This window comes from Hyla sarda, chromosome 2, assembly GCF_029499605.1.
Source record: "Hyla sarda isolate aHylSar1 chromosome 2, aHylSar1.hap1, whole genome shotgun sequence".
Lineage (NCBI taxonomy): Eukaryota > Metazoa > Chordata > Amphibia > Anura > Hylidae > Hyla > Hyla sarda.
Genome location: NC_079190.1, coordinates 236,749,452 through 236,770,956, shown reverse-complemented (window position 1 = coordinate 236,770,956; position 21,505 = coordinate 236,749,452). Strand labels below are relative to the sequence as shown.

Sequence of the window (21,505 nt, the reverse complement as noted above, 5' to 3'; positions counted from 1 at the left end):
CATTACACTGCAGAGAGATAGGACAGAAAGCCTGTGTGTGTGTGTGTGTGTGTGTGTGTGTGTGTGTGTGTGTGTTATACAGAAAAGCTTTTTCCAGCAGCGTTTCACCTCCTAGTCACATCAGCGTTCTGGTGGACAGAGAGCAGTGCTTTTTTCACTGAAAAGGATTTTTACTGCAGCCATTAACCTCCCAGTCCCTTTCTAAAGCATTGTATTACAGAGAAGGGCAGATAGCTGTGTGTTGCCTCATACATTTCAACAAGCTGCCTCAACTTCATAAACCTTAGCAGAGGAGGCAGGAATATTTTTTCAGCCCAATTCTGTGTCTTTGTTCCTCAACAAATCATCTGCTGGTTATACTACAGGGTGGGCCATTTATATGGATACACCTTAACAAAATGGGAATGGTTGGTGATATTAACTTCCTGTTTGTGGCACATTAGTATATGTGAGGGGGGAAACTTTTCAAGATCGGTAGTGACCATGGTGGCCATTTTGAAGTCAGCCATTTTGAATCCAACTTTTGTTTTTTCAATAGGAAGAGGGTCATGTGATACATCAAACTTATTGGGAATTTCACAAGAAAAACAATTATGTGCTTGGTTTTAATGTAACTTTATTCTTTCATAAGTTAATTACAAGTTTATGACCACTTATAAAATGTGTTCAATGGGCTTCCCATTGTGTTGGATTGTCAATGCAACCCTTTTCTCCCACTCTTCACACACTGATAGCAACACCGCAGGAGAAATGCTAGCACAGGCTTCCAGTATCCGTAGTTTCAGGTGCTGCACATCTCGTATCTTCACAGCCTAGACAATTGCCTTAAGATGACCCAAAAGATAAAAGTTTAAGGGGGTCAGATTGGGAGACCTTGGGGGCCATTCAACTAGCCCACGACGACCAATCCACTTTCCAGGAAACTGTTCATCTAGGAATGCCCGGACCTGACACCCATAATGTGGTGGTGCACCATCTTGCTGGAAAAACTCAGGGAACGTGCCAGCTTCAGTGCATAAAGAGGGAAACACATCTAGTGTATTGATCGTCGTGCGCCAGGTGAATGGCCCCCAAGGTCTCCCGATCTGACCCTTAGACTTTTATCTTTGGGGTCATCTGAAGGCAATTGTCTATGTAGAGAAATATGTACCTGGCACTCCACTGTAGGGTATTAAACGTGCATGGAGTCCAATACTGACAATAGAGCAGCAGGTCTGTCCTGTGCATAGGTGGTGGTGGTGCAAGCTTGTGAAAGCAGCAGACAAATCCAAGATAAGAAAAAGGTAAAACAAGCGCACTCACCACTTCAGCAGTATAAAACTTGACTTTATTACGAACATCCAGGTCAAAGACATCAGGAGTGCAGCGGAACAGGAGGAAAGGAGGTAGTCGCGGGCTACAGCACCATCTCGTGCACAGCGGTGCTTTTTAAGGCCCTTACTACATCACAGGTAAGAAGGTGTGCTTAAAAAGGACCCTGGCTGATGTGTTACCATGGATACATGTACACAATCTCCAATACCCTGGGCAAATGCTGCCCGCAGTGGATAATAAAAAATGTATGTACACAGTGGGACAACAAATCCTGTTAAAAACAAATTCAAACAGAGACAACAAGATTGAATGAGGCTTAAAGGATATAAACTGTGCCAATACAGAAAAAAACTAGAAAGAGACGCCCATTTCGTTTCGGTCATTGAGACCTAACGGGCCTGTCGCATTTAAACGTAGAATCCAATAAGCCTCCTTCTGCAATAGTTGCAAGTCTTTGTCACTAAATCTCACAGGAGCTTCTACCCTTTCTATAGCAGCAAATTTAAGTGTCTCGGGGCGACCACCATGACATTCTGTCATATGTTTCATAAATCTCGGTGCCCCTGAACCTGTGCGTAGTGATCGAAGATGTTCTCGAACTAGGTGAAAAAGGGGTCTGATGGTTTTCTCTATATAGTAAAAACTGCAGCCACAGGTAAGAGAATACACCGTATATGTAGATCTACAGGTAATAAACTGGTTAACTTTGATGGTATGCTCACCTAATTTAATAATGTCACTTTTGCTATTGTATTGGCAAAAGGAGCAAGAACCGCAGGCATAGTTGCCTTTTGGCCTTGCATCTCTTAACCAATTGGTGGTGTCCGATTTATATTCTTGCTTTCTTTTGATATAGTTCTGCAGGGTTTTATTTTGTTTGTAAGTTATTATCGGCCGATTCTCTGTGACCTCTTTGAGGTCCTCATCTCTTTCTAACATGAACCAGTTGTTTAATATCGCCTGTTTGATTTTGTGGTTCATAGGGGAATTCTGAAATGAGAAGACGCACCTATTATTTTTCCTCTTTTTATTTTTGGTTTTAAATAAATCATTACGTGGAATCCGATCCACTCTTGACCTCGCTTGATTTACAACCTCAGCTGAAGGCAATTGTCTATGCTGTGAATATACAAGATGTGCAGCACCTGAAACTACGGATACTGGAAGCCTGTGCTAGAAATTCTCCTGCGGTGTTGCTATCAGTGTGTGAAGAGTGGGAGAAGAGGGTTGCATTGACAATCCAACACAATGGGCAGCACATTGAACAAATTTTATAAGTGGTAAGAAACTTGCAAATAACTCATGAAAGAATAAAGTTACGTTAAAACCAAGCACATCATTGTTTTTCTTGTGAAATTCCCAATAAGTTTGATGTGTCACATGACCATCTTCCTATTGAAAAAACAAAAGTTGGATTCAAAATGGCCAACTTCAAAATGGCCGCCATGGTCACCATCCATCTTGAAAAGTTTCCCCCTTCATATATACTATTGTGCCACAAACAGGAAGTTATTATCACCAACCATTCCCATTTTATGAAGGTGTATCCATATAAATGGCCCACCCTGTAGTCTGTAGACAGTATAAAACCTAGCAGTCCATTCCTAATAGTCTTTGACAGAGTGCAATTTTGGGTTTAGTACACAGCTTTTATGTGCTACAGCACTGTTGTGTAGTACTGTAGTGCATTTTTATGCCCTTATAAGTACATACCACATACCCACATCTAATTAGTGTACTATTTTGTACCTGTTAATTAGAGATGTAGGGAATTGTTTGCCGGCGAACAATTCCCGGCAAATTTAGCATGTTCGCGTTCGCCTCGCCGGGCAAACATATGTGAAGTTCGATCCGCCTCCTATACTTTAACATTGCGGTAAACTTTGACCCTGTGAGTCAGAGTCAGCAGACACATTACAGCCAATCAGCAGCAGTCACTCCCTTCCAGACACTCCTACCTCTTGCTCAGACTCCATTTTACCCTCATTCAGCATGCTGCAGGCTTAGGAAGTGGAGGGTCAGAGAAGCTGCTCCTGCTGTATAGGGAAAGCGATAGCTAGGTTGCTGCTAGCTGGTGTATTCAGGGTCCAGTTTACTCCTAAAGCACTAGTGTAACATCTGCTTTAACGACAGCACCCAAAAAAAAGCCCTTTTTAGGGCTCAAATATCAGTCTGTGTGTCTTGCAACAGCTAGAGGCACCCTGGTTGGGAGGGAACCGCTGGTTAAAAGGGGTACTCCAGAATAAAACCTAAGTTCCTTCGAGCAACTAACTACTACAGTATTCAAAGGGCTGAAAGATATCAGTCCGTGTGTTTTGCAACAGCTGGAGGCACCCTGGTTGGGGACCACTGCTTAAAAATGGAACTCCGCTGGCAAGCTTTTTTTCTTTAAAGCAACTAACTACTACAGTATTCAAAGGGCTGAAATATATCAGTCCGTGTGTTTTGCAACAGCTGGAGCCACCCTGGTTGGGGACCACTGCTTAAAAGGGGAACTCCGCTGTCAAGCTTTTTTGCTCATTGTTACACTAGTGCAAATCATATTTGGTGTGACAGTTGTGCAAATTAAAAAAAATACCTTTTTTGGCTGTTAAATAAAACCAGTCACTGTCAGTTCACGTCACAGTTGCCAGTTTTTTTGCCTGCAGGGCAAATTGTGGCACCCTAGTGCAAATCACATTTAGTGTGACACTTGTGCAAAAAAAATTCCTTTTTTGTCTGTGAAATAAAATCAGTCACTTCACTTTACACTTGGGAGTCTTTTGGCCCTTAGTGCTCATTGTCACACTAGTGCAAATCATCTTTGGGGTGACCAATCATAGTGTAAATTTGGAAAAAAATATATACCTTTTTTGGCTGTGAAATAAAATCAGTCAGTTCACTTCACACTTGGGAGTTTTTGGGCCTGCTGGGCTCATTGTCACACTAGTGCAAATCATATGTGGTGTGACCGTAATGTAAATTTGAAAAAAAATTCCCTTTTTTGGCTGTGAAATAAAATCAGTCAGTTCACTTCAAACTTGGGAGTTTTGGGGCCTGCTGGGCTCATTGTCACACTAGTGCAAATCATATGTGGTGTGACCGTAATGTAAATTTGAAAAAAATTCCCTTTTTTGGCTGTGAAATAAAATCAGTCAGTTCACTTCAAACTTGGGAGTTTTGGGGCCTGCTGGGCTCATTGTCACACTAGTGCAAATCATATGTGGTGTGACCGTAATGTAAATTTGGAAAAAAAATTCCTTTTTTTGGCTGTGAAATAAAATCAGTTAGTTCACTTCACACTTGGGAGTTTTTGGGCCTGCTGGGCTCATTGTCACACTAGTGCAAATCATATGTGGTGTGACAGTTGTGTAAATTTAACAAAAAAAAAAAATTTTTGACTGTAATAGATTGAATAGCAGTTAGTTGTCTGCAAGCGTGTGTCAGGCCTACAGCGTCTACTCTACGTCTACATCTGTCAAGGACATGTTTGAGCGTAAGATGCCAATGTCACAAGGTCACCCCCTAGCCCGGCGTCTGACGGCTGGCTTGTTTGAACTCATAGCCCGCCAGCTTTTAAAAAATGAATTAAAAAAAAAAACAAATAAAAAAAAAAAATTAAAATAAAAATAGCTAAAAAAATTTTTTTAGCTATTGGGACACCGCAGTGGAAGGTACCCGGCCAAGATTTCTTTGCACAAAAGGCAATCCCCAACCGGTACTCAATTGTGCAACAGGAAGTAATGGCATGTCTGGCACACAGTGTTGGGGCAAGGGTCCATCTGACCACTGATACCTGGTCTGCAAAGCATGGTCAGGGCAGGTATATCACCTACACTGTGCATTGGGTAAACCTGGTGACGCTGTGCAGGGTTGCCGCGGTGGATTTTGAATGAAGACGGGCCTCTTGAAGCTGATTGGTCACTCGCTGCTGGATGGTATGGGGGCGACCAATAAGGAACGTGCCGTACATGGCTGTGTACAGTTACGCTGTCATAGGAAAAAGTCGGTGAGGGGATGTCAAACAAACATGGGCATGGGGATGGTAAGCTTAACTCCGATTGGCTGTTAGGGATGTCGAGTGAGCCAATCAGAGAGGGGACGTATGAGTTCAGGTTGCAAGTCTTTGCCGCTGGTGGCGGCAGGATGTCTTTCAAATCTTTCAGCCAATCGCTGCTGGGCAGGTCCGGGCGGCGACAAGGTTAAAGACGTATGATTCCTCTTTGGGGGATTCCTAGGCAAATCTTTTTTTAAGAATTCGACCAATCGCTGCTGGGAAGGTCCGGGTGGTGACCAATCAGGGATGGGACATGTATTTCCTCTTTGGAGGATTCCAAGAGGCATCGGCGGCAACTCTTTTTTGAAGAATCCGACCAATCACGTTCCATCTGGGTAAGGTGGCGACCAAGGATGACTTGCATGACTTATCCGCCACCAACTATGGTTCAAGCCGCAATGTTTTAGGGCACTTTCTGGCTGGGAAACAAACAGAAATTTTTCTGGCTGCTGCTACAATACTAAATTTTTCAGCTATGTGTACATGCCTAATTTTTCTGGCCTCTGGTGCTGCACTTTTTCTGCTGCTGCAATTTTTCTGGCCTCTGCTACAGCAGCGACTGCAATAATACCACATTTTTCAGCCATGTGTGCATGCCTAATTTTTCTGGTACTCTCTGCTGACATCTCTGTCCATCATGCCAGTGAGACGCTTGATTTGCGACAGCCCAACAAGTTGGAATTCAACTCTCCTAATCTTCGACCGCCTGCTCCAACAAGAAAAAGCAGTTAACGAATATTTGTATGACCGGGGTGCTAGGACATCATCTGCGGAGCAGGGAATACTGGACGCTCATGCGCAATGCCTGTAGGCTCATGCGTCCTTTTGAGGAGGTGACAAACCTAGTCAGTCGCACCAAAGGCACCATCAGCGACATCATACCATTTGTTTTCCTCCTGGAGCGTGCCTTGCGAAGAGTGCTGGATCAGGCAGTAGATGAGCGTGAAGAGGAAGAGTTGTGGTCACCATCACCACCAGAAACAGCCTTATCAGCATCGCTTGCTGGACCTGCGGCAATGCTGGAAGAGGATTGTGAGGAAGAGGAGTCAGAGGAGGAATGTGGCTTTGAAGAGGAGGAGGAAGACCAACCACAACAGGCATCCCAGGGTGCTCATTGTCACCTATCTGGTTCCCGTGGTGTTGAACGTGGCTGGGGGGAAGAAGATGATACCTTCCCTGACATCACTGAGGACGAGGAACGAGACATGAGTAGCTCGGCATCCAACCTTGAGCAAATGGGGTCTTTCATGCTGTCGTGCCTGCTGAGGGACCCTTTTATTTTTAAAAGGATTTCTTTGTGTTTTTCACCGTCCTGCATTATAGAGTCTTCTGTCAAGTGCCTAGATACTGTGAAAGTCCAGGCAAAAGTAATTACCGGCTGGTGTTTTACTCCAATACATTTTTTAATCCTACTCTAGCGCATTTTTCTGCCCTCATAAGTGCATACCACATACCTACATCTAAGTAGTGTACTATTTTGTACCTGTTCAACTGTCAAGGGTCTAGATACTGTGAAAGGCCAGGGAAAAGTAGTCACCGGCTGGTGTTTTACTAAAAATAAATGTTTTTAAGCGTACAGTAGCGCATTTTTTTGCCCTCAAAAGTGGATACCACATACCTACATCTAAGGAGTGTACTATTTTGAACCGGTTAATCTGTCAAGGGCCTAGATTCTGTGAAAGTCCAGGCAAAAGTAATCACCGGCTGGTGTTTTACTCCAATACGTTTTTTAAGCGTACTGTAGCGCATTTTTCTGCCCTCTTTGTTCCACAACAAATGGTCTGCTGGTTATATTAGTCTGTAGACGATATAATACATACCCAGCAGTCCATTCCTAATAGTCTTTTAGAGAGTGCAATTTTGGGTTTAGTACATACTGTTGTGTACTGCTGGTGTTATGCAAAAATATGCATTTTTAAGCGTACTGTAGCGCATTTCTTTGCCCTCATAAGTGCATGCTACATACGTACATATAAGTAGTGTACTATTTTGTTCCTGTTAATCTGTCAAGGGCCTAGATCCTGTGAAAGGACAGCCAATAGTACACACCTGCTGCTTTTCTAGACAAATATTGTTTTAAGCGTAGTGAAGCATATTGTACTCCCCTCATATACACAATAAGTATGTCCGGCAGAGTAGTGCCAGGACATGTACAGAGGACTGGCAGAGGCCTAAATTCATCAGGGTAGACACAGGTTGCAGCAGATTAGGGGCGTGTGGCAGCTGGAGTCGCAGCGAGAGGTCTGAGCTCCCGTTGTCAGCTAGCAGTCGTGTCTCGACCAGCAACCCAGAAACCGTGATTGATGGGTCATCCACTTCATCCCAAGTGACATCCAACACCCCAAGTCAACAGTCGGTGGTTTCATCAGACTCAACCCTCAGTTGGCATGGCCCTCATGCTGCTGCTGCCACCTCCAGGCTCTGTCATTGTGCTTCTCTATGGTCTCCTCATGCTTATGCTACCACCTCCATGCTCTATCATTGTGCCGCCATATGGTCTCCTCCTGCTGATGCTGCCACCTCAGGGCTCTCTGATTGGGCTGCTCTATGGTCTCCTCATGCTGATGCTGCCACCTCCAGGCTCTCTCATTGCTCTGCTCTATGGTCTCCTCAAGCGGATGCGACCGCCTCCACACTCTGTCATTGTGCCACCATATGGTCTTCTCATGCTGTTGCTACCACCTCCAGGCACTGTCATTGTGCCGCCATATGGTCTCCTCATGCTGATGCTACCACCTCCAGGCTCTCTAATTGTGCTGCTCTATGGTCTCCTCATGCTGATGCTGCCACCTCCAGGCTCTCTAATTGTGCTGATCAATGGTCTCCTCATGCTGACGTTTCCACCTCCAGGCTCTCTCATTGTGCTGCTATTAATTCCCTTCTTGGCAAATGTTACTCGTCCTAAAAAGGGCAGCCCCACACAGGAACCTCTCCTTATTTCCAACTATAAACCATGGGAAAAGGCCGTGATTAGTTGGTTCACTCAGTCATCCACTTCATCCCAAGTGACATTCGAAACCCCCAGTCAACAGTCGGTGGGATCCTCAGACTCAACCTTCAGTTGGCATGGCCCTCATGCTGCTGCTACCACCTCCAGGCTCTGTCATTGTGCTCTATGGTCTTGTCCTGCTGATGCTACCACCTCCACGCTCTGTCATTGTGCCGCCATATGGTCTCCTCATGCTGATGCTGCCACCTCCAGGCTCTCTCATTGTGCTGCTCTATGGTCTCCTCATGCTGATGCTACCGCCTCCACGCTCTGTCATTGTGCCACCATATGGTCTCCTCAGGCTGATGCTACCACCTCCAGGCACTGTCATTGTGCCGCCATATGGTCTCCTCATGTTGATGCTGCCACCTCCAGGCTCTCTCATTCTGCTCTATGGTCTTGTCATGCTAATGCTACCACCTCCACGCTCTGTCATTGTGCCGCCATATGGTCTCCTCATGCTGATGCTGCCACCTCCGGGCTCTCTAATTGTTCTGATCTATGGTCTCCTCATGCTGATGCTACCACCTCCAGGCTCTCTCATTGCGCTGCCATGGATACTGCAAAACATAATGAAGGTGCTGGTCCCTAGTTTCAGAAATTCCTCTGCATTAGACCACAAGTAAGTATTGAGGATATGCATTACGTAAAACTTACCTTTTCTTAGGATAAAATATATGGACCCAACTTTTTTTTAAATCAAACAAAAGGAAAGGTGTGCAAAAAACACCACGTGCCACCAATACCACCAAGTATTTATGCGATGCAAAGAACTCTAAAAGGTGGAAGGGAACAACGCATGGTCCATTGTAACAGGTGTGGGTAAAAAAATTCCCCTGTAAGGCCCTACTCTTGAACTATTAATTCCCTTCTTGGCAAGTGTTACTCTAAGTATAGTGTGACTATATGGTCTCCTCATGCTTCAGCCAACTCCAGGCTGTGCCATTCGGCCACTATATGGTCTCCTCATGCTTCATCCACCTCCAGGCTGTGCCATTCAGCCACTATATGGCCTCCTCATGCTTCACCACCTCCAGGCTGTGCCATTCAGACACTATATGGTCTCCTCATGCTTCAGCCAACTCCAGGCTGTGCCATTCAGCCACTATATGGTCTCCTCATGCTTCAACCACCTCCAGGCTGTGCCATTAAAACACTATATTATCTCCTCATCCTGCCACAAACTCCAGGCTGTGCCATTCAGCCACTATATGTTCTACTCATGCTGCTGCCAACTCCAGGCTGTGCCATTAAGCCACTATATGGTCTCCTCATGCTTCAGCCAACTCCAGGCTGTGCCATTCAGCCACTATATGGTCTTTTCATGCTTCAGCCTCCTCCAGGCTGTGCCATTCAGGCACTATGTGGTCTCCTTATGCTTCAGCCAACTCCAGGCTGTGCCATTCAGCCACTATATGGTCTCTTCATGCTTCATCCACCTCCAGGCTGTGCCATTCAGACACTACATGGTCTCCTCATGCTGCCACAAACTCCAGGCTGTGCCATTCAGCTACTATATGTTCTACTCATGCTGCTGCCAAATCCAGGCTGTGCCATTCAGTCACTATATGGTTTCCTCATACTGATGCAACCTCCAGACTCTGTCATTGTGCCGCCTTGGGACATGTGACTCCTTGTTAAATTTGGTACTCTGTAACCCCACTCCGGGGCCCAGGATATTAAAACTTGGGAGTGTAAACTTACATTTCCATTTCAAAATCTTAAATTTCAATTAAAAAAATTTGATTTAATCTTTTCAAGACTGAGGCCCTATGGTCATTGACCTCATATAGTAGCTGTGGAATTACCACAAGAATCCAATGAAACAGGTTGGAGCGATCACAATTAACCATTACTGATTAAATGAAACATTTGCAGTCCCACAAAAGAGTAAGACAGTGGAAGGGGCAGGGGCGGTGAGAGGCATGGGCTGGAACAGGTGGTAGCTCACCTCGCAGCAAAACGCCAGCTCAATACTTTCAAATTAAAGTAAATAAAAATTACATTAAAAAAACTATTTACTCTCTTTAAAGCCAAATTCAATTAAATAAAAATGACATTAAAAAATCTATTTACTCACTTAAATTTTGACGCCATATGGTCTCCCTGCTGCCACATTCAGATGCTCTGCCGCAGTGATTCTAATAGTGTGGCATGTAATCTGCATGTCAGACTGAACAACAGTATTATTTCATTGACACAGCACACTCCCTATGCATGTCAGAACAAAGCAAACTGTTCTACACCCCTATTGAGGCTCTCTGTAGCCCAAAAATGGCAGTTTCTAATACAGATTCATCATGAATAAATTCGGCCAAATCGAATTTTTCAAAAGTTCATTCATCTCTAGCTTGGACCTTCGCAAAATCCCTGCGAAAGGCTTGAGAGGTCAGTATGTAACCTAGGAAAGGAACCTCCAGGACCATAGCAGCAGGTTGGGATTAGTGTATGGTGCCACCCTAGGCACTGGTCAGCCAGTAGCAGCAAATACAGCCCTGACAATAAGCTCTTGTGTAGTCTTTTTGTAGTCTCTGCAGCTTCTGTCTCTCTCAACTTACTGTACTCTATCAATCTCCTTCACATGACTGCAGTTCCAAGTTGACACTAGGGAAAGGGAGGAGGGACAGGGCTGCTGCTCAGGCTGTAAAGTTCTGTAACAGCTTAAGAAACCACCGCTATAATAGGTGATCTGTTAACTTTAGATAATAACACTATATTAGTTGCTACAAGGTAATAAAAGAAAATACACTCATTGACAACAACAACAAAAAAATGCACCCAGATAGAAATGTTGGATTGCTGCAAAACTTGGCATGCAGATTGTCTCAGGCAGATATGAAAATCATTACAGGTGTGGTCTGATTAGACACTGTCACAAAGGAGCATAAAATTGCTTCCCCAACTATCCTTTAAAAAAGGCTCTCATAGAGTACTTTTGGGTAGTGTATGTCTATGTGAGAGATCCATGACTGCTAAGAATGTCTCTACGACACACAGGATAACATCTTTTCCAGTTGACAGACTTTGAGAAGGGAGCATCATTAGACTGAGAGAAGCAAGATAGTCATAAAATTGGCAGCTATGTAGGACATATTAATCAAGCTGTTAGGAGCTCTGCTTTTTTCACTGTCAGGAATCTAGACGCATATATTACACACACCTGTCTCTGCCTGGACGATATCTAGGCACTTAGCAGAAGGAAATTTGGTATCACTGAACCATTTATGTGTCCTGCCACATTGGTTTGCAGTGGTAATGTGGATGCGGAAACTGCATTAATATGGACTGGAACTGTAGCGGCAAATCCTACAGGTTCTATGTGGGGGTATGGAAACCTGGTGGTAAGTGCTTCAATCCTGCCTTGGAGCAAGACACTGCCCCTGGTGTGATGATCTGGGGAACCATCCTGTTGCAGGTGGGGAACCAAAGCTAGTTCATTTGGTCCAATTCTACAGAAGAGTCACTGTTGCATATATTGCTGTGAAAGCTAAAGCTGACTATGAACAAAAGGTCTCCAAACACAGTGCATCACAGATCGGTGAGTATAGGGATGTATAGCTGCTATAATGAGAAACAGGTGTGGACCTGCTGTACCACTAATCTGGTTTGGCTTTGATATGCTCTTGAGGACATTGTCTAAGTATCCCACCTGGTTTTTACCCTTAAACCCTCATATAAGGATCTAGATTTCACTGCAAATGGCTAAAAGGTCCCTGCCTCAGAGATTAGTCCCAGTGAGGGGAGCAGTTGGTCCAACAAACCAAGACACATTGGTCTGAAGCCTTGGAGGATCGGGCAGGGACAAGTTCAGGTACAGACCAGGGTCTGGGGCTGGCAGTGAAGTTGAATTGTCAGAAACAGACAAACAGGTCAGGGTGGGCAGCACAGGTTAATAATCATAATAACATTTGATATGTTATAAAGCATGCAAAAGCAATTTGTTTTGCAAAAGCTTTCATCAGAAAATTTTCAGTATTTCATACTGAAAAAGCCAGTCAAAAAAGTGTCCACAAGGAGTCCCCCTGCCTTCTGGGACACATACCAGTCCTGCAGTGTCCAGTGGTCATGGACATGTCATGGACACCATGAGTGATTGACATGGCTGTAGTCAGGTCCAGAACTGGCCCTCTGTGAGTCAGAGCAGCGTAAGGGAGGGGGAGAAGTCATCAGAGTGAGGAGATGTCCAGAAACCTCACTGATCAATGATGGCAAGTGAATAAAGGTACTTAGAGAAATATAGGTCATATACACATCAAGATTAGATGTACATGATAAGGGTGAGGTACTGAGCAACATATAACAGTTTTTTTTTTTTTGGGGGGGGGATTCTGACAGGTACGCTTTAAAACAAATCCTCAAATGGAACCTTTTCTTAGGTAAGGTGGGGTAGGTGTGGACACCTGAAATAATAGGTGATATGATTATTATTAATAATAGTATTATTATTGTTATTATTAATAATCATTACAATAACATTCATGTGTATAGTGGCTGTATATTTATACACAATAAACCAACATTACAGAATTTATACACTAGGTAACAAATAAAACAAGAGGAGTGAGGGCCCTACTCACAAGAGTTTATGATCTACAGTATGAGAAACAGGGTTGAAACAAAAGGCAGAAGGCAAAAACTTCTTCTTCATACAATGGTGCAGCCATCTTTTATAAACAGATAATGAGGTAGGAGTGGCTGTGACAGGAGCAGAGACACAGCAGCGGAGTTGCCAAAAATACTTACGATGATTTTCAAGGGGGTTGGACGACTGCTTACCAAAAGGTGTTTCTCCAGATGGAATCAATAAGTCTAGATTACAGACAAACTTTTATTTCAGGTCTTATAAAAATTTTTGAAGGTGCAACCAGTTTATAACCCACACTGGATTTTTCATCAGGCACTTGCAAATAATTTACAAAAGATTTGCATCAAGCGGAAGGCCAGGTGCTTCTGCGTCACTTATCTGGGAAGAATATACCATCAGCATGCACTATGGGGAGAATGCAAGCTCTAGGAGGTAATGTGGTACAATGGACAATGTTCTATTGGGAAATCTTGTGTCCTGACATTCATGTGGTACTAAGTACATTCTTTTAATGGTAACAGCATTTTGTAATATCAGTGGCCTCTTTCAGCAGAATAATGCAGAATAATGTGCCCAGCCACAATGCAAAAACATAAAAGAGCTGTGCAAGTGTGAAGGCAGGCAAGTAAAAAATAAAAAGGGTAATCAACAGTTTTTAGAGATATTACCAGAATTAAAGTTAGTATAACAATAAAGGCAGCTCAGGATTGACCTGATATCTCTCATACTTACAATAACCAGGTAACCCCCTGGTATTATTGTTCTGTATTATCCTGCAATTACATACATTGTCCAGAAGATGGAGGACTGCACAAGGAAAGGAACTGAGCAGTGACTAAAGCTGGAGAAGTTTTGTGGACATGTGCTTACAGATAGGTACCCAGCAGAGGCTCAGGATTGGCTTGCCAAGCAAAGAGAAGTTACAAGTGTATGGGACCTCAGAGATATCTGTGGACACCCCAAAACTATAATAAGGGGATATCCTCCACATCTACAAAAAGAATGATCCCAAACCAACACAGAAAGGGATTTTTTTGAAAGCTTTATGACTGGGGAAAGTTGAAATATGGAATTCACTTAGAGCCTGGAGTACAAATAGAGCCTGGAGTTCAAATATTACAAGCATAGATACTAGAGTACTGGAAAATGGTTATTGACCAGGGATTTTAGGAGTTGGCAAGGAGTTATTTTTCACTGTGATGATGACTGATCCTCAGGAGCATAGCTAGAAACCACAGGGCCCTGAGGCAAAAAAATGCCTTGGGGCCCCCCTGCGCTTTGGTGACCTGTGCCCCCACCAGGTGTGTGCTCCTGGCAGGGCCCGGGTTCGCCATACTTTAGGTACGCCACTGCTTTAGGGAACGGTCACGTGTGTATTTTCTGCTGCAGATCTGCTTCTGCAGATTTTGCTACCCATTGACTTCAATGGGTAGCAAAATCTGCAGAAGCAGATCTGCAGCAGAAAATACACGTGTGAACGTACCCTTAGGGTAGGGTCACACGTAATGGATCAGCAGTGTATGTTACGATGCTGATCCGTCAATGACCTGACCCTATAGTGTGCCTCCAGCTGTTTTCCCCATGTCCTGCTTGCAGCAGCAATCTGCCGCTATGAGCCGCTCCGCGATGTCCGTGAGTACACAGAATGTGCCTGCGGCAACTCGCAGGTCCCTGTGTGGCTGCTCGTAACGGCGAATTGCTGCTGCAAGTAGCACACAGGGTGGAAAACAGCTGGAGGCACCCTATAGGTTCGGGTCATTGGCAGATCCACAGAGTAAAATACACTGCGGATCTGTTATGTGTGCCCCTACACTAATGTTAATCATTACAAAATGTTTTATGATAATAAAACATTATATAAAAAAAAAAAATTCTAAAAGTTAACATTTACTGTAAGCCAAAGTTTTCCAACCAGGATGCTGTTGCAAAACTACAACTCCCAGCATGCCCAAACAACCTTTGTCTGTCCAGGCATGCTGAGAGTTGTAGTATTACAACAGCTGAATGCACCATGGTTGGAAACCACTGGCTTAAGGTGTCTGAGGAAGTCACTTTGTGCAACTACTATGAAGTGAGTGCAGGAGCTCCGGCACTAACTTCATAGCCATGCCGTAAATGAACGGCGCCGTACATTTATATTGAGCAGTGTTTTAAGTCATACCTGGCAGGATAGCGGGGTCGGCTTGCTGGAGGGAAGGGAAAGCTCCACACTGAATGGCCGGGCGGATGAGCGGGTGGCCGGGCGGGTGGCCGGGCGGACGGCGGCCGGGTGGGTGGGTGAGCGAGCGGGTGGCCGGACGGAGGAACAAGCGTGCGAGCGGGCGGGCAAATAAGCGGGCGGTCAGGCTACACTACGGAAGGAGAGGGGCAGGGCCCCTCCTCCTCCACTCACTTAATGCTGTCCCCAGCTATTCCAGGTCCTGATGCCACCGCACTGTCCCCAGGTCCCCATACAGACTCTGCTACTGCCGAACGGACAGGTCTGGTAGCCGTGGCTGTCATATTGATTTATTAACATGATGGCAGCGCATCCATCATGTTAATGTGGCAGGGGGGCCCTGTGGGCCCCCCTGGCTAAGGGGCCCGGTCGCGATAGCGACCATTGTGACCTCTATAGCTACGCCACTGCTGATCCTGAGAATGATGTGCAATTTACAGTCCCCTCTCAACCTTACTTTTCAAGTAATGTTCACAGGAGTTCAGTATTAGACTGGTGGAGGGAAGAGTTCTATTAGTCCACAAGTTCGAGGGCACAATACTCATCTTACCAAAGGTGCTGGCAACCCAGATCACTTATCCACACCATATATACATAGACTTGACCACTCAAATAATGCATTACGTGTATACATTTCACAGATAACATAATGCACCCAGGTGCCTGTCAAATCATTTTGAGTCTCAAACTAAATGTCATTGATTTAACTGGTGTTACCTGTCAGTGTACAGGTATATTCACACTACAGCGATTCTGTTGGTCACACGCACCAACTGAATCAATTGGCACTAAGACCGCTGGGACATGTGCCGTCTCCTTAGACAGCAATCCATATTCAAGCAGATTCTGCCAAAAGAATGAACATGTGTATCCTTTCAGTGGAGCATGATATTCTAATATTGTTGCATGGTGCAGCTAACGCCCATTGAAAACAATGGGAGGCTGCTGCACCGAAATTTCAAAGTGAAATTTCGAGGACCAGAAATGTCATAGTGTGAATGTACCCTAAGGCTATGTTCACATGTCGGAATGTCCGCACGGAAAATCTCTGTCACTAGGACCGCACAGGAATGTGCTGTCTCATAGATAGCTATACATTCTGTGAGGTGTCCGCAGAAAGAATGAAGAACAGGTTCATTCTTTTTGCAGACACAGAAAATGGAATATCCGTTGTCACGATTCGGCTGGCAGGAGGTGGATCCTCTGTGCCAGAGAGGGATTGGCGTGGACCGTGCTGGTGGACCGGTTCTAAGTTGCTACTGGTATTCACCAGAGCCCGCCGCAAAGCGGGACGGTCTTGCAGCGGCGGTAGCAACCAGGTCGTATCCACTAGCAACGGCTCAACCTCTCTGACTGCTGAAGATAGGCGCGGTACAGAAGGTCGGGGCAGGCAGCAAGGATCGTAGTCAGGGGCAACGGCAGGAGGTCTGGAACACAGGCTAGGAACACACAAGGAAACGCTTTCACTGGCACAATGGCAACAAGATCCGGCGAGGGAGTGCAGGGGAAGTGAGGTATAAATAGGGAGTGCACAGGTGAACACACTAATTAAGCCAACTGTGCCAATCAGTGGCGCAGTGGCCCTTTAAATCGCAGAGACCCGGCGCGCGAGCGCCCTAAGGAGCGGGGCCGCGCGTGCCGGGACAGGACCGACGGAGAGCGAGTCAGGTACGGGAGCCGGGGTGCGCATCGCGAGCGGGCGCCACCCGCATCGCGAATCGCATCCCGGCTGGAAGAGGTATCGCAGCGCACCCGGTCAGCAGGTCTGACCGGGGCGCTGCAATTGCGAGGATGTTGTGAGTGCTCCGGGGAGGAGCGGGGACCCGGAGCGCTCGGCGTAACAGTACCCCCCCCCCCCTTGGGTCTCCCCCTCTTCTTGGAGCCTGAGAACCTGAGGACCAGACTTTTGTCTAGGATGTTGTCCTCAGGTTCCCAGGATCTCTCTTCAGGACCACAGCCCTCCCAATCTACCAAAAAAAATCTTTTTCCTCTGACCGTCTTGGAGGCCAGTATCTCCTTCACGGAGAAGATGTCAGAAGAACCGGAAACAGGAGTGGGAGAAACAAGTTTGGGAGAGAAACGGTTGATGATGAGTGGTTTAAGGAGAGAGACATGGAAGGCATTGGGAATACGAAGAGAAGGAGGAAGAAGGAGTTTGTAAGAGACAGGATTAATCTGGCACAAGACTTTGAAAGGACCAAGATAGCGTGATCCCAGTTTGTAACTGGGGACACGAAAGCGGACATATTTAGCGGAGAGCCATACCTTGTCTCCGGGAGCAAAAATGGGGGGAGTTCTTCTTTTCTTATCGGCAAACCTTTTCATGCGGGATGAAGCCTGTAAAAGAGAATTTTGGGTCTCTTTCCATATGGTGGAAAGATCACGAGTCACTTCATCCACAGCGGGCAAACCAGAGGGCAAGGGAGTAGGGAGGGGGGGAAGAGGGTGACGGCCGTACACCACGAAAAATGGGACTTAGCAGAAGATTCAGAGACTCTGAAGTTGTATGAGAATTCGGCCCATGGTAGAAGATCTGCCCAGTCATCCTGGCGGGAGGAAACAAAATGCCGTAAATAGTCACCCAGGACCTGGTTAATTCTTTCTACTTGCCCATTGGATTGGGGATGATAAGAAGAAGAGAAGTTTAATTTAATCTTGAGCTGTTTACAGAGGGCCCTCCAGAATTTAGACACGAATTGGAAGCCTCTATCCGAGACGATCTGCGTGGGCAAACCGTGAAGACGAAAAATGTGTACAAAAAATTGTTTTGCCAACTGAGGCGCTGAAGGAAGACCAGGAAGAGGAATAAAATGTGCCATCTTGGAAAATCGATCAACGACCACCCAAACAACAGTGTTGCCACGGGATGGGGGTAAGTCTGTAATAAAGTCCATACCAATCAGTGACCAAGGCTGTTCGGGGACAGGCAGAGGATGAAGGAGACCAGCAGGCTTCTGGCGAGGAGTCTTATCCCGGGCACAGACAGTACAGGCCCGCACAAAATCAACAACATCCGTCTCCAGAGTCGGCCACCAATAGAAACGAGAGATGAGTTGCAAGGACTTTTTGATGCCCGCATGGCCTGCGAGGTGGGAGGAGTGACCCCATCTGAGAATCCCGAGACGTTGGCGTGGAGAAACGAAGGTCTTCCCTGGAGGAGTTTGCCTGATGGAGGCTGGAGAAGTGGAGATCAGACAGTCAGGAGGAATGATGTGTTGCGGAGAGACCTCTACTTCCGAGGCATCCGAGGAACGAGAGAGGGCATCGGCCCTAATGTTCTTGTCGGCAGGGCGAAAATGAATTTCAAAGTTAAAACGGGCAAAGAACAACGACCACCTGGCCTGGCGAGGGTTCAGCCGTTGGGCAGACTGGAGATAGGAGAGATTCTTGTGATCGGTGTAAATGATAACTGGAAATTTTGATCCCTCCAGCAGATGCCTCCATTCCTCAAGTGCCAATTTAATGGCCAGTAGTTCTCGATCCCCGATGGAGTAGTTTCTCTCCGCCGGAGAGAAGGTCCTAGAAAAAAAGCCACAAGTAACAGCATGCCCGGAAGAATTTTTTTGTAGAAGGACCGCTCCAGCTCCCACTGAGGAGGCATCTACCTCCAATAGGAAGGGTTTAGATGGGTCAGGTCTGGAGAGCACGGGAGCAGAAGAAAAGGCAGACTTGAGCCGTTTAAATGCGTCTTCCGCTTGGGAAGACCAGGACTTGGGATTGGCATTTTTCTTGGTTAAAGCCACGATAGGAGCCACAATAGTGGAAAAGTGTGGAATAAATTGTCTGTAATAATTGGCGAACCCCAAAAAACGTTGGATAGCACGGAGTCCGGAGGGGCGTGGCCAATCTAAGACGGCAGAGAGTTTATCCGGGTCCATTTGTAATCCCTGGCCAGAGACCAAGTATCCTAGGAAAGGAAGAGATTGACATTCAAACAGACATTTCTCCATTTTGGCATAAAGTTGATTGTCTCGAAGTCTCTGAAGAACCATGCGGACATGCTGGCGGTGTTCTTCTAAGTTGGCAGAAAAAATCAGAATATCGTCCAGATACACAACAACACAGGAATATAAGAGATCACGAAAAATTTCATTAACAAAGTCTTGGAAGACGGCAGGGGCGTTGCACAGGCCAAAGGGCATGACCAGATACTCAAAGTGTCCATCTCTGGTGTTAAATGCAGTCTTCCATTCGTCCCCCTCCCTGATGCGGATGAGATTATAAGCACCTCTTAAGTCCAGTTTGGTAAAGATGTGGGCACCTTGAAGGCGATCAAAGAGTTCTGAGATAAGAGGTAGGGGGTAGCGGTTCTTTACCGTGATTTTATTAAGTCCGCGGTAATCAATGCAAGGACGTAGGGAGCCATCTTTTTTGGACACAAAAAAAAATCCAGCTCCGGCAGGAGAGGAGGATTTGCGGATAAACCCCTTTTTTAAATTTTCCTGGATGTATTCAGACATAGCAAGAGTCTCTGGAGCGGACAGAGGATAAATTCTGCCCCGGGGTGGAGTAGTGCCCGGGAGGAGGTCAATAGGACAGTCATAAGGCCTGTGAGGAGGTAAAGTCTCAGCTTGCTTTTTGAAAAACACGTCAGCATAGTCCATATAAGCCTTAGGGAGACCGGTTACAGGGGGAACCACAGGGTCACGGCAGGGAGTACTGGGAACCGGTTTAAGACAGTCCTTGAAACAGGAAGTACCCCAGCTCTTGATCTCTCCTGTGGACCAATCAAGGGTTGGGGAATGGCGTTGAAGCCACGGTAATCCAAGGAGAATTTCGGAAGTGCAATTGGAGAGGACCAAAAACTCAATTTTTTCGTGATGAGGTCCGATGCACATTAGGAGGGGTTCCGTGCGGTAACGCACGGTACAGTCCAATCTTTCATTGTTAACACAATTGATGTAGAGGGGTCTGGCGAGACTGGTCACCGGGATGTTGAACCTGTTGATGAGAGAGGCCAAAATAAAATTTCCTGCAGATCCGGAATCCAAGAAGGCCATGGTAGAGAAGGAGAAGGTAGAAGAGGATATCCGCACAGGCACAGTAAGGCGTGGAGAAGCAGAGTTGACATCAAGAACTGTCTCACCTTTGTGCGGAGTCAGCGTACGTCTTTCCAGGCGGGGAGGACGGATAGGACAATCCTTCAGGAAGTGTTCGGTACCGGCACAGTACAGGCACAGATTCTCCATGCGGCGTCGTGTCCTCTCTTGAGGTGTCAAGCGAGACCGGTCAACTTGCATAGCCTCCACGGCGGGAGGCACAGGAACGGATTGCAGAGGACCAGAGGAGAGAGGAGCCGGGGAGAAAAAACGCCTCGTGCGAACAAAGTCCATATCCTGGCGGAGCTCCTGACGCCTTTCGGAAAAACGCATGTCAATGCGAGTGGCTAGATGAATAAGTTCATGCAGGTTAGCAGGAATTTCTCGTGCGGCCAGAACATCTTTAATGTTGCTGGATAGGCCTTTTTTAAAGGTCGCGCAGAGGGCCTCATTATTCCAGGATAATTCGGAGGCAAGAGTACGGAATTGGATGGCGTACTCGCCAACGGAAGAATTACCCTGGACCAGGTTCAGCAGGGCAGTCTCAGCAGAAGAGGCTCGGGCAGGTTCCTCAAAGACACTTCGAATCTCCGTGAAGAAGGAGTGTACAGAGGCAGTGACGGGGTCATTGCGGTCCCAGAGCGGTGTGGCCCATGACAGAGCTTTCCCAGACAGAAGGCTGACTACGAAAGCCACCTTAGACCTTTCAGTAGGAAACTGGTCCAACATCATCTCCAAGTGCAGGGAACATTGTGAAAGAAAGCCACGGCAAAACTTAGAGTCCCCATCAAATTTATCCGGCAAGGATAGTCGTAGGCCGGAAGCGGCCACTCGCTGCGGAGGAGGTGCAGGAGCTGGCGGAGGAGATGATTGCTGAAGCTGTGGTAGTAGCTGCTGTAGCATCACGGTCAGTTGAGACAGCTGGTGGCCTTGTTGCGCTATCTGTTGCGACTGCTGGGCGACCACCGTGGTGAGGTCGGCGACAACTGGCAGTGGAACTTCAGCGGGATCCATGGCCGGATCTACTGTCACGATTCGGCTGGCAGGAGGTGGATCCTCTGTGCCAGAGAGGGATTGGCGTGGACCGTGCTGGTGGACCGGTTCTAAGTTGCTACTGGTATTCACCAGAGCCCGCCGCAAAGCGGGATGGTCTTGCAGCGGCGGTAGCAACCAGGTCGTATCCACTAGCAACGGCTCAACCTCTCTGACTGCTGAAGATAGGCGCGGTACAAGGGAGTAGACAAGAGCAAGGTCGGACGTAGCAGAAGGTCGGGGCAGGCAGCAAGGATCGTAGTCAGGGGCAACGGCAGGAGGTCTGGAACAC

At 46.4% G+C, this 21,505-nt stretch overlaps 1 long non-coding RNA gene across 2 annotated transcripts in view; it reads right to left on the bottom strand.

Annotated features, from left to right (window-relative positions):
* Nucleotides 1-15,174, bottom strand: part of LOC130357813 (uncharacterized) — a 53,295-nt gene extending 38,121 nt beyond the window's left edge. For both annotated transcript variants that reach the window (XR_008889283.1, XR_008889284.1), the window contains exon 1: nucleotides 15,086-15,174. This is a non-coding gene — a long non-coding RNA (uncharacterized LOC130357813). The remainder of the gene's footprint in view (nucleotides 1-15,085) is intronic.
* Between the last annotated feature and the right edge of the window lie 6,331 nt (nucleotides 15,175-21,505).